The following is an 18,443-nucleotide window of genomic DNA, read 5'->3' on the forward strand; positions in this document are numbered from 1 at the left end:
AGCTACAACAATGCTGAAGTCTCATCCAACACAACTTTGGTTTCACAGCAAGGAGCTGGGTCATTTCAAATGTTTCCTTCTAGTGTTCCCAACTACACCAACACTCCCAACTACTCCAATACTTCCACCTACCCTGGTTATTCGGGTTACATGCCTGCCACTCCAATTCAACAAATGAACCCGGTTGAGTCTGTACCAACTCGTGCTACATATGGTAGTGCTTCAAGCTCCGCACCTCCCTTCATGGTTACTAAAGATTTTGAGGAACATATGGCATTCATGCAGGGGCGGACCTACCCTTTCGCCAGGGTGGGCGACCGTACCCCTTGATAAAAAAATGTAGTGTATATTTTAGGCAAAAAAACCGACCGCACCCCTTGAATATATGGTTGAACACCTCATCCGCACCCCCAGTAAATAATTTCTGGGTCCGCCACTGCATTCATGGCGGGGGTTATGAATTGTTATAATGTTTTCGTTGCTGGGAAGCTGACTGCCCATCACATCGGGGCAGATGAGCTACATGAAGTCCATCCTGATTACATTGAAGAGATGGACATCACCTGGCAAATGGCCATGACCGTGTTTCGTGCCAAGAACTTTGTCAAGAGAACTAGAAGAAACAGTTGGGAAGCGGCAGACAAGGAACTTGGATGGAACAAATCTAAGCTCAGATGCTTCAACTACCGCGAGCCAGGGCATTTTGCTCGTGAATGCCGATAACCAAGAAGAGAAAGATCAGATTCAAATGTGACCGTCATTGTCAGCTCAACATCAAGACCTGCACCTGTTGCTGTCTCTACAACTCATCCAACTAATAGCTCTACTTCCAATACATCTGCCACAAACCAAAACACTGTCTCTGGATCAACTTCAGTTGCAAACCCAGGCAATGCTTTGGTAGCTTAGGAAGGGGGAGGATTTAATTGGTCGGCTAAGATGGCTGACTTGCGAGTCAATGAAGATACCGTGTTTCAAGCTCTCATGGCTCAGATGCACGATTTTACTCCCACTCCTACTGAGGTATGTGTAGATAATATTTGTTGTACTAGTGCTTGTAGGGACAAAGTTAGTGGTTATAAAGAGCAGGCTGACTCACTCATTATGCAATTGCAATTATCCAAATCTGATTTATATCAGATTAAAAAGAAAGTTAATGGATATAAGGATATGGTGGAGGCGCAAAAGCGTGATATCCGCCAGTTGCAAAATGATCTGAGCCAAGAAAAATGTAGGCATCTCCACTTCAAAGAACTATCAGAGAAATTAACTGTTGAACTTGATAACCTAAAATCAACTTTTGAAAAAACAGAGTTCAATTTAAAAAGTTTGATGTTTCAAGTGAAAAGGTTGAAAAAAGGCTATACCAACAATTAAAATAAAGTAAAAAAGAAGTTAGGAATAAAGGAGTGGGATTTGTATGCGTTCCTCTACCAGACAATCACAATTACACCTCTATTCCTATGACTGAAGAGGAGATAGCCAACATGTCTGACATGGTATATCGGCGGGATAGTGATGTGAAGGTCGAATCTGTCAAGCCCAAGAAAGTCAAAATCACAAGGCCCAATAAAACTGAAATTTAGTTAGAAAGATAAGCCTTCAATAAAACATTCATAAAACCTGCTGATATTTCAAAATAGACTAAGACTCTAAGTTTTGAGAAAAATGCTAATGTTGATTGATGTGATTAAAATACAACATATAAATTATATCAAATACGGCATAAAAGCAACCCTTTTTAGTCCTAATGTTGGAAAAGCTTGTGTTTTCGTTCCGTTTTAATTTTCAGGGTTAAAAAGCTTAAATGTGCAAAAGGAACAAAAAGACAACAAAAACCAACATAAATGTAAAGAAGGAGGAATTGACGCAACTCGCCAAGACCCGATTCAAATCCAAACCAAAAAATAGCAAGAACAGAAGACTTGACACGGGGCCGTGTCAATCAGACATGGGTCGTGTCCGAAGGTGGATGCTGTGCAGAGGAACAGACAACTGCAAAAGACAAAACTTACAGCGAACACGGGGCTGTGCTAAGCCAACACGGAGCGTGGTCAACTCAATCAGAATCTGCGATAGTACAACAAGTACTTTGGCCACGGGCCGTGCCGTTGACACACGGGGCCGTGTTAGTACAAGAACTGACAAGCAGTTAATGAGGAAGAGATAGAGAAATGACCACGGGGCCGTGCCAGGCGGGCACGGGCCGTGGTGGAGCTTCTGATTTCAGCTATAAATAGAAGTGCTTGGTTCCACTTCAAACCATCCCTTGGCAAACCATTTCTCTCTCACTTGCCACCACTCCACCACCACTACAACACCATCATCCACCACCATCATCCATTTTCCATCTTTTAGAGTGTGTGTGTGTAGTCTCGGGATCCAAGGTTGATAGTAAGAATCTTTGTCAAACAAAGGCCATGCTTGGCTAAATTCTTACATCACTTGGTGAAGACATATCTTTTATGTATTTCTTTTATGATTTCCAATCTTTGGCAACTTTTTAATTGGGTATGTATTAATGACTTTAATAATTAGTTTTTTATATTGAAGGCGAATCTACTTAACTGTTTTGGTCAAAAAATACCGAAGCAATTAAGTGATCAAATTAGTTAAGTGAGGTAGTGTGCTAAGAGAATGTGTTCAAAAATATGTTAATTGAGTTATTTGCAAAAACAGTTTCAGGATACGGCTCAGGATATAGAGCTGTATCTGTGATCAAACAATGAGCAAAAAAGTAAAGTAAATGACACGAGATGTACGAGGAAAGCCCTTGATCAATCTAGATCGCCGGCATAAAACCTCGGGAGCTGACAATCGCAGCTGCCTTGTTCTTCTATTGCTTCAAATATCAGGATACAGTGTAGGATGTGGTGCGGATCGACTAAGTGTTACAACGAAATTTGAATACAAGTGTGTTGTTTGCAATGAGCTAGAAAGTGAAAGTATGCGAGAGTGTTAGTGGAGATTGTGTGAAATGTCACACCCCCGAAATCCACCTGCGGAGTGTCTCCGCTTGGGAGCGTGACTGACCAGGATCAAGCCACCAATCATATTGAACATGTAAATAAATAGTAAAAGTTATCCATCAATACGAAAGGTGTTTATCAAAACCAACATAAGTAAATGTAGCGGAAGCATTTATGTAAAACCCAACATAAGTATTAATGTTTTAAAACGTCATAAGTGTTTAATAAGTAATCACGATCCATCTGCCCACAACGACCTGCTCCTCCTTGTGCAAGCTCCATTAGTACCTAAGGTCCTGCAAGGCATGCAGCAGAGAGTCAACAACTAGTTGAGCGAGTTCACAGATAGTAAATGCGTAACAGTAAGTTCATGAGTATCAAGTGGCTCTAATGGGCCAGTATAGGTTTCTATTGGTGGGGGCTTCCCATGTTATTAATCCACTAGACTATGCGTAACCATAAGTGTTCTTCACAACCGAGAACAGTAATACGTACAAGTTTACGCAGGATTTACGTAAGTATCCTTCACAACCGAGGATAGGGTACGTGGGGGTTTACGTAGGTTTTACGTAAGTGCCTGACACAACCGAGGCAGTAGTGAGTATCCGTTCACGCAGGTTTTATGTGAGTATCCTTCACAACCGAGGATAGCGAGTAACTTAATTATACGTAGGTTTTACGTATGTGCCCTGCACAACCGAGGACGATGGTATGGTAGTCTAGTAACAGTGTCCGTATGAATCTATTCAACCTTATCCTTATCGATCCCATTCCCAACACCCCGGGAATCCCATGCCTTGGTAAGAGTGTGAACTCACCTTGGGTTGCTCGGCAGATACACACAAGAGGGTTTCTTGAATCTAAAGGTGGTCAACCACGTCCTAACAGGGTTACCATACAAGTCAGACTTTGACTTCAAGTAATGCACGTATGTATCACATAGGTTAACACGTTACAAACACCTATAGCTCATGGCAACAGTTTATAATCAAAGCAAATCCAGTCAACTTGTGCAAATAATTATTAGCCCAAAAGTACCCCGGCCCAACATATAAACGGTCCAATTAGCAGATACGTAAACAAGTCCAGCTACCCGGCCCAGAGAATTGGGCCCGTGACAGTACAAGGCCCAAATCCGTGTGCATGTGTAACTGGTCTCGAGTCGCAACAAGAAGGTCCCGAGTCGCAACGGGACTCGCAACCCTGGTCTCGGCTTGTCATGGTCCGGTTTCGAGTCGCAATGGGACTCGCAACCGTGGTTCCGGCTCGTGCTGCTGTGTGTCGGGGTGAGGTCTCGAGTCGCAACGGGACTCGCAACCATGGTTTCGGCTTATGCTGCTTGTGGTCTCGAGTCGAGATTATGGGGTCTCGACTCGCAATCTATGTCGCAACTAGATGTGAAACTGGTTTCCATAATTCATGCAACAATTATTCCGTGATTCTAGCAATCATCTTTGGCAGTTTCGGAAACAGATCAATCAACACAATATCCAACATACGGTTAATCTAATATCGATCAAACAAGAGTTTTTCACCAAAATTTCATATGAACCCTAGTAAACATCAAAGCATGAACAAGAACATAATGTTAACTACAAGAACCGGCTCGTAACTCTGCGTTCTAGCATGCATCTAAGCAACCCAACGATCATACTAACAAGAACATATTTCAGCCGACTAACAACATTCAATCCGTTATTATCATACAACAATCCGAATATATAACATAATGGCCAATCTAACTAGCATCCTCAAATACAATCCGAATCAAATACATGGCAGCCGATTATCATGAATATACTCGATGTACATGTGTGAGCCGATTACAACTTACTATCCAAACTAAGATGCAAACAATCCAAGAACACGTAACATCATTCAACACAACATCAATATTAAACACTAACCGATCAATAGTAGAAGAGGATGGTCCGAACAAGAGGGTGATCTTGTGCCGTCGGGTTCCAAGCAAAACGAGAGAGAGAGAAAGTCGTTTAGGGTTTTGTGTGTGTTAGTGTGTTTTGTAAAAGTGAGAGGATTACAAACACATCTAGTGTTATGCGTGTGAGGAGGGTGGGCCGAACCCAATCATGGGCTGCCCTTTTGGTCCGTGTGCAAACAATGCGGCCCAATGGCCTTGTGCGATTGGTTCGTGTTGTGTGGTTCGAGTTGTGTGTTTATCATACATGCACGTAACACATAAAGCACATAACATTTCATAAAATCATTAAATAGTAAACTTTCACATAAGCACGTAACGTTACAAGATAAGTCTAAAGTACGAGTTGTCACATTATCCCCAACTAAAAAGAAATTTCGTCCCGAAATTTGGTATGCACTCACTGAGGAAGCTAGGTAAGTTCAATCGTTCACCGGTTTTCCTGGGGTGTCACATGAAAAGTTGTGTATACCTATGATCCGATCGCCCCTTTATATAGTTACAAAAAACAAACTAACTCTCCTATTATTCCGGGATGCTGGGAATATTCCATTCTGAACGTTGGGGGACTCTTTCTACTTGTTTTCCACGTGCTTATTGACTACAAAACCGGGTCTTCAGCTCATATAACCGTTACAATGTCAATAACATTAACCAACATCTGATATTCTCGCGGAATATGCCTTTCTGACCGTTACAAGACCCATTCTTCCACCATCAACGTCCATTTTTCAACCACCTTGAGCGAATCTTCAGGTAGATCAAGTCTTTTAACGTTGGTACGTTGCAACCAACGTTTTACAAGCCAATCATTAGTAATAGTCAGGATACTGCCTCAGGATATTACCAATATCCTAGCCGGTATCCTGATACGGTATCCTGATCCGGTATCCTGATCTGGTATCCTGATAACATACAACTAATAAAAAATCAAGATACAAAATCAGGATATGGGCTCAGAATTTCACCCATAACAATTGTCCCCAAAAATATAACTGTTGGATATCATGATTCCAACGGATATATTTTTTTTTAGTCATTCCAACATGTCTGGTAAGGATATCTGTTTTAAATATTCCTGCATAGGTTTGGTTACTTCAGAATACTATCATGTAATGAAATTAGAATTACTCCCTTTTATGCAGATTCCATCAAGGACCCTGCTACTTTTGATTCAGATGAGCTTGACAGCTTTTCTAAGCCTGTCTTGGTGAAAAAGGAGCCATATGTTGCCATCAGCTCTAAGCCCTCTGCTGCTACTGCCAAAGGTTTCTCTTATGGTGACCTTGGCTTCATGGAATTCATCGAGCCCATGATCTCCTTCCCTAATAAGGTAAGTATCCAGATCCTGTATCTCGTACACATATACTGAACCTGTATCCCAGTTAGTTTGTCTTTAGTGATACCTGTATTTTGTAGGGTCTAAATTATCTGGTCGTCCTGCACTTACAACAATTTTCATTTCCTGCAAGTAGAATAGTTTGACAGTTGAAGGTGGAGGGATCCTGTGTTTTCAGGATGAAGCCTTCAACTGTTTATGTAAATATGCTTTAAAAACTTAATTGTGTTCTTGGCGAATGGGTCTCTTTTTGAGATGAAACCAAGAATACAATTTTTTGGACCGATAATAATAAACTAACCTTTTCGACCTCATCTCCGTGTTATATGTTATTGTTTTGGTCAAAAATCGCTTAAAGATAATGCAACCAAACTTTATGTAAACGGGGAATGATGCTTGGTATGATGAACAAAGTGAAGGATCACTTAAATGTAAAATGCACAAGTGACACAAGGATTTATACGAGGAAAAAGCCCTTGATCAATGAATGATCTCCCGCATAAAAAACCTCGGGTGATGGAAACTACCGATCACCAAACTTCAATATAACAAATAAAGGTTACAACTTTGGATGGTAACGAGCTAAGTACAAGGATCACTATAGTATCGTGTGTCAAAGCGTGTGGGAAGTGTGTTCTGTTCTCCGAATGTGGAAGAGTGCTATTTATACAAGTGTAAATGTTCGTATTTTAGGTAAATAACCTAACTATTAGCTCGTTACCCCTTTAGGAATAGAAGTAAATCTAGCCTAAATTATCGCCCTTAAATTATGCTGAGTTTCCATATCGTCCACAACGTCCATCTTTGATTATGCACATGCCAAAGTAGCGTGACAGGTTCCTTGTTTACGTTGTGAAGAGCGGATCCTACTCGAAATTCCTGCAAGACAACATTAAATCCAAAGAGAACAATCGTTAGTATGAGGATCCCTAGGATACTCCGTGATCCTGATCCTGGAACTCTTCTGAGGATCACTATCTGCCAAAGAAACAAGGATCACTGGTTAGGATCACATGTAAGGATCACATGTAAGGATCATAAGTCATAAAAATCCAGCCCTAACAATTGCCCCCAAAATATAAGGAGTAATATTGTAAATAAGCGAGTTGTATTTTGTTTGATCTTATCCGCAACAAGTTAACGGATAACTAGCCGTTGGAGACTGACTAGCCGTTGCAAACCTTTACGTCACAGAAGTGACAGCCCTGCAAATCATCATTATAAATAGGAGTTAGAGATAGGATCAATTTGCATTTAAATTCAAGAGAGACTCCCTTTATATTCTCGTCCGAAGATCAATCAGGTATCTCTTTTCTTCTTTCTTCCTTCTCTTACTCTGTTTTTCTATCTCTTTCCATCATTCTGCAAAGATGTTGCTCCGGAACTCCCCGCACAAGGATCCTAAGAAGAACAGTCCCTTGAAGGGTCAGGGGATCATCAAGGATTCTCCCACTGAGAGGTGTTGTTTTACCGACTCTCAGATCGACAAAATTCGTCATTGCTTTCCGACGAACACCCTTTTCAAATCTTTCACTCCTACTGCTTTGAGTGATTTTATTTCTGATACTTGGGTAGCTTTTCCTGTTACTCCGTTCTTGATAGGATATTCGTATCCTTTCCCACAGTTCACTCAATCCTTCTTCTCTCTCACCGGCATCTGGTATATCCAAGCCCTGCCCATGATCTGGAGGGTGTTATATACCCTTGAGAGGATCATTGAACAAGAGGGGATATACCTTGGTATGGCGGAGCTGGCCGAGATGTATGATCTTACCACTTTCGGATCCCATCGCTATTTGTTTAAGCGAAAAACTGGGGAGGATCACCCTGTCTTCAAAGTTACCAAGAATGACACAAACTGGAAGCGACGGTTCTTTTTCGTTAGGAGAGATACCGTCCCTGATGGGGAGGATCTGCCCAAAGAGTGGGCTACTCATGGTAGGATAGAGGATCCTGGAAGGATCATCATAAGACCTGTTCCTTAGGATGAGGATCACTGATATTTTTTTTTGTTTATTGTGCAGCTATCTCCATCTCTCATCTGAAGTTGACACCTGCTGCAAAAGAGAGACTTTTGGCCTTCAAGAAGCTTGATCCGGAGACAAGAACTTTCCAGGTTGCTACCCAAGGTTCCCAAGAAGTATCCTCTGCCTCTGTCACAATGTCAAGTAAGTATCCTCATTTAGAAAGTAATTCTATGTAGGATTTTCAAGTTTAATTAGAATACTTATCTTATTTTGGTTGTGTAGGTGCTGGAAAATCTTCTAAGTCTGCCTCAAAGTTTGGCATTGATGATCTTGCTAATGTCAAATCTGCAAGGAAGAAGACTCCTGTTGCTAGCCCAAGTGCGTCGGCCCCTAAAACACCTATTAGGGGTAAAGGAAAGAAGAGAAAGGCCTCTGAGGATTTACAAGGCCTGCCCCTGCTCCGCCAACAGTTTCTGGACTACTTCAACGAGGTAAGGATCACTGCCCCTGTTTGTTATCCTGACAGTTTTGAGGATCACTTGTTTCTGACGTTATGCCTTGTTTTCCTTGCAGAAATTTGCTGAAATAGAGACTTATGTTGGCCACGTCGAGGATCAAGATCGCCAAATTGCTGACCTCCAACAGATGTGTCACACCCCCAAAATCCACCCGCGGAGTACCACCGCTTGGGAGCGTGACTGACCAGGATCAAGCCATCAATCATATTGAACATAGCATAATATAATTAAGATAGTTCGTAAAACCCAATTCAATATAATTGATGTTCTATACCAAACATAGTATCTATAGCGGAAGCATAATAATGTAAACCCAAAGTAAATCATAAGTTCGAATATTCGAAACGTTAAACATAGTGTTCATGATCTGTGCTCCACAACGACCCGCTCCTCCTTGTGCAAGCTCCATATGATACCTAAGGTCCTGCAAGGCATGCAGCAGAGAGTCAACAACTAGTTGAGCGAGTTCACAGAAAATAAGTTCGTAATAGTAATGAGTATGTTCATCTAGTTGGGGGCTTCCCATGCATGTATGTACTAATGGTGGGGGTTTCCCATTGCCTTGTATATAAATATTACTAGTGGGGGATTCCCACGTTTATCTTTACTAATGGGGGTTTCCCATTATGGTACTTACTAGACTATTTGCAACCATGTGTTCTTCTTAATCCGAGAACAGGAATACGTACAAGGTCACGTAGGATTTACGTGAGTGCCCTTCCCCGAGGACAGTGGTACGCGTGGGGTTTACGTAGGATTTACGTAAGTGTCCTTCCGACCCGGAAGACAGTAGTAGGTATAAGGTTACGTAGGATTTACGTAAGTGTCCTCCCGACCCGGGAGACAATGGTAGATACTAGTTTACGTAGGTTTTACGTAAGTGTCCTGACTATCCTGAGGACGATGGTCTATAGTCTAGTGATTGCGTAAGTACGAGTAATCATTCCATATCAAACATTCCAACCCAATTCCCAACCCGGGAATCCCATGCCTTGGCTGTGTGAACTCACCTTGGGTTTGCTCGGCAGATACACAAAAAGGGTTTCTTGAACTATGGGTGGTCAACCACGTCCTAACAGGGTTACCACACAAGTCAGGTTTTGACTTCAAGTAATGCACGTATTAAATCATAGCAAACACGTATTGCACGTTAACAGTCAAGAACACAACATAATCATACTTGTGCGTTCTAAAATCTAAGCCCAATTGTACCCGGCCCAACATGTTGTGCGATCCGACAACATGTTGTGCGATCTAACACCCCGGCCCAATCAACATAAACAATCCAATATTCCTCTCGGCCCAATAAGATTAAACAGTCCAATAAAGATCAGATAATAATTTCCAAGTATTCGGCCCAAACAGTTGGGCTTGTAACAGTAAAAGTCCAATAGCAACATAGTCAGTCTCGAGTCGAGACTATCGGTCTCGAGTTATGCTGGTGTCGAGATCTCGAGTCGCAATGAATGAGATCTCGAGCCGCAACAGGGGTGTTCTCGAGTCGCAACAGAGCGGGTCTCGGTTTGTCATGGTCCAGTCGAGACTGTTCGGTCTCGAGTCGCAACTGGACTCGCAATGCCGGTCTCGGGTTATCATGCTCAGGTCAAGATCACACGGTCTCGACTCGCAACCGCGTCGAGACTATCAAATTGTAACAGATTTCCTGATTTCATGCAGATCGATTACACTTATCCAAGTTTCCAAACTTATCATAACAATCAATTAACAAGTTTCCAATCATTCATCTAGCATATTATCGATCAAAACAAGAAATTTATCATGCCTTTCCTATGAACCCTAACCGGTTTAAACGTGAACAAGCAATAATCAACAATCCTGATACTCATGCAATAGTAACATGATCCGACTAACTAGAACAACAATAAGTTAACCAACCAAATCATAAGAATATAACAGGGAATCAACATCTACATCAAATCCGATTACAATTCATGATAGCCGATTAATCAAACACTTGTGTTGGTGAACAATGATCAATCCCTAGACTATTGGTTCAATCGTATCACAACATCATATAAACATCATGTAAACGCATAGATCATAACATCATCACATACAATCGAATAACAAGCAAACAATATACACTAACCGGTTGTACAATAAGATAAGAAGGCTGCCTTCGGTTTCGGTTCCAGTCGAGAGAGAGAGAGTTTGTGTGTGCTTGATTGCCAAAGTTGTGAAAACTAAACCCTAAGAGATGTGTGTAATCATATACGTGTGGAAAAGGATGTGGGCCGAAACCCCACATGGGCCACCTAGTGTTCTCGAGTCGGACATGTGTGTGTGGGCCGAAGGATGTTTTATGAAATCAGCTAAGTGTTCGGTCCAAGTAACTTATACACGTTCACATGAAATCGTATAACACGTAACATTCAATCAATCAGCGTAATCACGTAATCACAAATAGTTCAACAGTTACACGTAATGTAAGAGACGGTAAAGTACGAGTTGTCACAAGATGGGTGTGCTGAAGGATCTCAAGATTGCTGATCTTGAGAAGGAGCTCCGGGCTACCAAGGATGAAGCTGCCAAAATGCTGATCAACTTTGATTATGAGAAGCATGACATTACCCAGGATGCCAAGGTCTCTGCTGCGATAACCATGTATAAGATCCAACTGCAGATGGCTGCGGAGGCTCAGGATCCTGCCTTCGACAAGAGCACATGGGACGTGGAGGGCTGGAAGGCGAGGCTGGCAGAGTTGGAGGATGATGAGGAGGCTGAGGAGATCCCAATGCTTGAAGGTGGTGATGCTGGCAAGGATCAGGGTGGAGAGGCAAGTGGAGCTGGTGGTGATGGTGCAGCGAAGGTTTGAGCTGCAGGATTGGGCGATGAAGGAAACTTCTAGACATAGCCGGAGCCCAATTTTTTTGTGTTTGTTGATGTTTTTAAACAAATATGGTTTGTAACTTTGAACAATAGTTTTAGGATTAAGGATCCAGGATCCTTCAGACAATAGGTAGGATTGCAAATGGTGGAGGGTTCCTCTGTTTGGGGGATGAAGCCATTGTGATCCTGCCGCCTTTTATTTACCTGCATGCTATGACCGCACAAACAATGGACACCCTTTGCCAACCCATGTGGACGGGCCACGTTTTGCTGGTAGAAATGTGGGTTGGCAATTTTGACAACTTTGAAGGGTTTCAAACCTTTGTTAATAAAATAACTCTTAATCTTTTTGGCTTATCTCGTATTGTTATCCCTTTAATTTCCAATTGTTTTGATACATATTTGTTTGAGCAAGAATAGTTAAGCAAATTATGTTTAAGAAATTTAGGATATGATCCGGGTTCAAATATCCTATAATCGAAAATTTTCAAAGTAGTTTTTTTTAAGGATCATAGGTTCAGTTGTCAATGTCTATGGGTTATTCAAACAAATAATGAATGAAATTGAAAATAATTAAGGATCATACCTGAGGATCCAAGGTAGGATCCTAACCTCTAATCAGGATAACCATAAATGAAACTTTAATGGATAATTAGGATTAAGGATCCTTAATCGTTTAGTTTTGAAAACCTGAAAAATAGAACATAACTTGGGACTAAGCCAATATAAAGGATAAGTTAGTAACTGGGGACATGCCCAAAGGATAACTGGGGACAAGCCCAAAGGATCACTGGGGACAAGCCCAAAGGATAAATGGGGACAAGCCCGAAGGATAACTGGGGACAAGCCCAAGGATCGTATGTAAACTGGAGTATGGCCCTCACTGGCGACTATCCAAACTTAGTGACATGAAAATGCCAAAACCTTAGCTAACGTGAAAACGTTAGAAACCTTAGGAACGGATGTATGGTACGTCTACCATTATACGTAGGATCCTGGGTATAGCCAGTACGATGAGGTTATCAGCCCCTGGAGTGGGTACTGGTCCCAAAGACATTAACTATACCAGGATCATCGTGCGCTACAGGCGAAAACTGGGGACAAGCCCAAGGATAACTGGGGTTGAACCCAAGGATCTGAGATGATTTTGAAGACTATCAATAATATGCTGAGGGTACCTGGACTATCAGAACTCAAATTCTCGTGAGAGGAGGATGAAGTATACATGATCCTTATCCTTAGGTAAAAATAAGAAAATGGAATAGTTTAGGATTAGGATTTTACCAGAGTAAGGATCATTGACATCACTGGGATCCTTCGAGGATGCTTTCAATGTAAGGATCATATGTGCCAGGAGGATCCTGTTCACATGAAATATTTCTTTAAGTGAACAGCGTTCCAGGCTCTTGGTAACAAATTTCCTTCCATGGTTAGCAATCTATATGCCCCCTTTCCTGCTTCGGCTTCAATCAAGTAAGGGCCTTCCCATTTTGGTGCTAATTTCCCATCAGCAGGATTGATGGTGTTTTGGAATGCTTTTCTCAATACCATATCCCCCACTTGGAATTTCCTTATTCTGAAATTTTTATTGTAAGCACCAGCCATTCTTTGTTGGTAGCTAGCCATCCTTATCCTAGCCAGATCCCTGATTTCTTCAATAGTATCCAGGTCTTGAGCTAGGTTTGCAGCATTTCCTTCAGGATCACGAGTACTTGTTCTAGCAGTTGGAACCACCATTTCTGTTGGGATCACTGCTTCTGCCCCAAACACTAAAGAGAAGGGTGTTTGACCAGTAGCATTCTTGGGAGTTGTCCTATCAGCCCAAAGCACATAAGGCAATTCCTCTGCCCATTTCCCCTTCTTGGATCCAAGTTTCTTCTTCAGATTGTTGATGATGATCTTGTTGGACGATTCTGCCTGACCATTAGCTTGTGGATGGACTGGTGTTGATGTTATCATCTTAATTCCCCAACTGTCACAAAAGTTAGTAGTCCTGCTCCCAATAAATTGGGAACCATTATCACATACAATTTCAGAAGGAATGCCAAATCTGGTTATAATGTTTCTCTTAATAGAGGATATAATTTCCTTTTCTCTGACTTGGGCAAAAGCTTTAGCCTCTATCCACTTGGAGAAGTAGTCAGTCATGGCAAACATAAATACTTTTCCACCAGGTGCTTTAGGGAGCTTGCCAACTATATCCATTCCCCATCGCATGAATGGCCAAGAGGATGGTATAGGATGTAGAAATTCAGCCGGCTGATGAAGGATATTGCTGTGTCTTTGACAAGGATCACACTTCTTAGCATACTCCACAACATCCCTTTTCATAGTTGGCCAGTAGTATCCTGTCCTTAAGATCCTTGAGAACAATGCTCTGCCCCCAGTGTGGTTTCCACAATCTCCTTCATGGAAGTCTTTTAACACTCCTTGGACTTCAGGATCCTCGATACATCTTAAATATGGTCCTGCAAGAGATCGTTTATATAGCACATTATTTAATATTGTGAATTGGGATACCTTAATCCTGAAAGCCCTATGATTTTCTCCCATAGGAATCTCCCCATGTTGTAAGTATCTCATGATTGGTGAGATCCATGATCCTGAACATGATTGAGTATCCTCACTAGGGATCATCGCAGGATCCTCTTCTATTTCCATGGCCGCCTGATTTTCGATAGCAGGAGCCAGGATATGGATGATGGGGATACTTATATCCTCTGGGATCTTCAAAGATGATCCTAGATTGGCCAATGCATCAGCTTCTGTATTTTCTTCCCTTGGTACCTGTGTCAAACTAAAGGAAACAAAGGACAGTGCCAATTCTTTGACTATCTCTAAATATTTGGTTAGCTTTTCACCTTTCACAGCATAGGATCCATTAAAGTGATTAGTGATTAACAATGAATCTACGTATACCTCAAGATACCCGATCCCCATATGCTTAGCAATTTGTAAGCCAGCGATTAAGGCTTCATATTCAGCCTCATTATTAGTGGCTTGGAACTCACAAGCTATGGAATGGGGTATTATGTCCCCCTGTGGCGATTTTAGTAGTATACCAAGCCCTGTGCCTTTGACATTTGAGGATCCATCAGTATGTAGTATCCAAGGATCCTTGGTCTCATCCAGCTGCTGGACCTCCAATTCGGCTTCCTTTTGTAGATCACTACTGAAATCAGCCACAAAGTCTGCTAATGCTTGAGATTTGATGGCTGTTCTGGGCTCATATCTTATATTATGGGCACTAAGCTTTACTGCCCACTTAGCCATTCTTCCGGACATCTCTGGTTTCCTGAGGACATTCTTAATTGGAAAATTAGTTCTAACAACAATAACATGGGTTTCAAAATAATGTCTTAGTTTAGTAGATGCCATAATTAATGCAAGGATAAGTTTTTCAAGGTGTGAATACCTGGATTCAGCATCAAGTAAACTCTTACTTACATAATAGACAGGATATTGTGTACCTTCATGATCCTTAACAAGGACTGCACTTACTGCTTTTGAGGATACCGCAAGGTATAAGGATAACACATCTCCTTTTTCTGGTTTCATCAATGCTGGTGCTGAGGACATGTATTCTTTTAGGGCTTGTAAAGCATTCTCATGCTTTTCAGTCCACTCGAATTTTTTATTTTTTCTTAGGATATCATAGAATTCTTTACATCTTTTTGAGGATTTGGATATGAATCTGTTTAGAGCTGCTATCCTGCCTGTTAGCCTTTGCACATCCTTAGCGTTGGCAGGGGATTTGATATTCACTAAAGCTTTGATTTGTTCCGGGCTTGCTTCAATGCCCCTCTGGGTTACCATATATCCTAAGAATTTTCCTGCTTTAACACCAAAGTGACATTTTGAAGGATTATGTGACAACTCGGACTTTAGACTCGTTTTGATGTAACATTACGTGCCTATCTGATACTTTGAATTAATGAACGTTATGTTATTATGTGCTACATGTGTTGTATGTGTATGTATAAATAACTAGAACCGCACAACACACACGCGAACACACACAAGGCCCTTGGGCCGTATCGAATGCATGCGAACCGAACGGACGGTCGGCTTGGGTCCGGCCCATTATGGGGTTAATTAAACTTAGGTTATGATAATTAGCTCCCATTTTTACAAACTCACAACACACAAAACCCTAGCTAATCTCTCTCTCTCTCACGCACAATCGGACGACACAAGCAATCGGAGATCGTTCTGGTGGTCGGATCACCCTCCTTCACTCTCGACCGGTTAGTGCTTGATATCGAGTTGCTTGTTAATTGATTATCGGATTGCTTGAATGTGATGTTAATTGGTGTGTCAACCGGCCGGATGTGTTGTTAACCGGCCGGATATTGTGTGCTTGATAACCGGATTGTATACGGATAGTTGTTAAGGATTATTGATAAACCAATTAGCATGATATATGTTCGGATCTGTTCGTAGGATGCTTGTTATAATCGGTGGTGTTCGAATATTAGTGTTAACCGGCCGGACATGTTTATTAATCGGCCCTTATGTAATCGGTTGTGAATTGATATCGGTTAAATGGATGATTAGATAATACGGTTTGATGATAACATGTTGATTTAGTTCTTGTTGATCGGCCGGATAGGCCTGATAACCGGCCGGACTTGCTTGTTGATCGATCGGACGGGTTACATAATCGGATTTGTTGTTGTTGATAATGGTTAATAATAATGTCTTGTTGATTGGCTGTGAAGTTATGCAATTCGAGTATCAATGTTCATGAAATCGGAGTATAATATGAATAAGTGTCATTATTGTTCTTAATGATCGTATTAGGGTTCTTGATAAACATGTGAATTATGCGTGTTTGATCTTGTTGGTGTTAACTGATTTGTTGGAAATTATGTTAGTCGATTGAGGTAAAATTTGGAAAACATGATCTAATGGTAATCGATTAGCTAAACTCATGGAAAATTGTTAATATCGCACAAGGTATACTGTTCGCACGAGTTACCCGCACGAATGGGCTGACCGGTCACACGAGTCCTGATCCGGACGGGCTGTTAAACCGGACGGACTGCCCATACCCATTGACCGCACGAGCTGACAGTCCGCACGGATTGTCACTCGCACGAACCCTCCATCCGGATGAAATGTTGAACCGGACGAAAGGCCACCCGCACGAACTGCCCACCCGGACGGACAGTTAAACCGCACGAATTACCCATCCATCCGCACGGACCGACTGTCCGCACGGATTGGCTATCCGCACGAGGTGCCACCCGGACCAACTGCCACTCGCACGAGTTAATTAGTTTTGTTTGGGCCATGACTTATGCTTGCAACTTGTTAACTCTGTGTAACCCTACGTGCTATACGTGAATCGAACCTGACTTGAATAAATGCATGATAGGACGTGATTGACCATTACTTGCTACCTGTTCACTTGTGTATCTGCCGAGCAAACCAAGGTGAGTTCACACAGCCAAGGCATGGGATTCCCGGGTTGGGAATTGGGTTGGATATGTTATTGTAAAAGGAGATACTCGTACTTACGCATATACCAGACTATAGACCATCGTCCTCAGGTTAGTCAGGACACGTTGCGTAAAGCCTACGTAACCCAGTACAATTGACATATGTCTCCCGGGTCGGGAGGACACGTTACGTAAAGCCTACGTAACCCAATACCATTCACTGGCTTCCAGATCGGAAGGCCACGCTGCGTAAAGCCTACGTAGCCCCCCACGCGTACCACTGTCCTCGGGGAAGGGCACGTCACGTAAAGCCTACGTGACCCTGTACGTTTTCCTGTTCTCGTGAAAGAAGAACACATGGTCGGAAGTTAGTCTAGTAAGTACCGTTAATGAGAAGCCCTCATTAGCCAGGATAAACATGGGAAGTCCCCACCTTTAGTACACACTAGTATGGGAAGCCCCCACTAGCTATACTTATGCATGTTACGAACTTACTTTCTGTGAACTCGCTCAACTAGTTTGTTGATTATTTGCTGCATGCCTTGCAGGACCTTAGGTATATTTGGAGCTTGCACCAGAGGAGAAGCGGGTCGTTGTGGACAAGGACATGTGAATGCATATTAAACACTTTTACTTTCACACATTGATACTTATGATTTGGGTTTTACATTTAATGCTTCCGCTACATATATAACGTTTGGTTTTGAACATCAATTATACTTATGATTATTATTAAATGCTATGTTTGATATAATTGATGGTTTGATCCTGGTCAGTCACGCCTCCAAGCGGTGGTATTCCGCGTGTGGGATTTTGGGGGTGTGACAGATTGGTATCAGAGCCATTGGTTATAGAGAACTTGGTTTTAATATGGGAAAATGTTTTTTTATTAAGACCAGACTATAACCAGAACAGTGCTCACAACGATCCACAACGACGCTTCGCTCCACGTGCAAGTCTCGACATCCTAGGTAATAAGGTTTATGTTATTGCCTGTTTGCTAGAATTGTTTAGAACTTTGCTCGCATTACGCTTAGATACACATGCTTTGATTTCATGAGAACACCTATATGCCTACGCTTTTCTGTCATCGCACTACTCGCGAACCATTCATACCTATGCTACCTTTACTACTCAATCATGTTTGGACGTTTTAGCATGACTCAAGCCCGGTTGACGGCTCTCATTAACGAACAAGTTGCTGCGACGCTTGCAGCCGCACAAGCAGGAGGTATAACCTGCTATCCCAGACCTATTCTAGGATGTTAGATCCTACTCTCGTGACCCAACTCTCGCGCTTAACCTTGACCTATCTTCCTCGCGCAACGGGTCAGAACGCACAGCAACCTGTCTGCACATTCAGGAACTTCATGGACTGTCGTCCAAGCACATTCAGTGGCACAGAAGGAGCAGTGGG

The sequence above is a fragment of the Helianthus annuus genome, chromosome 11 (genome assembly GCF_002127325.2).
Source record: "Helianthus annuus cultivar XRQ/B chromosome 11, HanXRQr2.0-SUNRISE, whole genome shotgun sequence".
In the NCBI taxonomy this organism is placed as follows: Eukaryota; Viridiplantae; Streptophyta; class Magnoliopsida; order Asterales; family Asteraceae; genus Helianthus; species Helianthus annuus.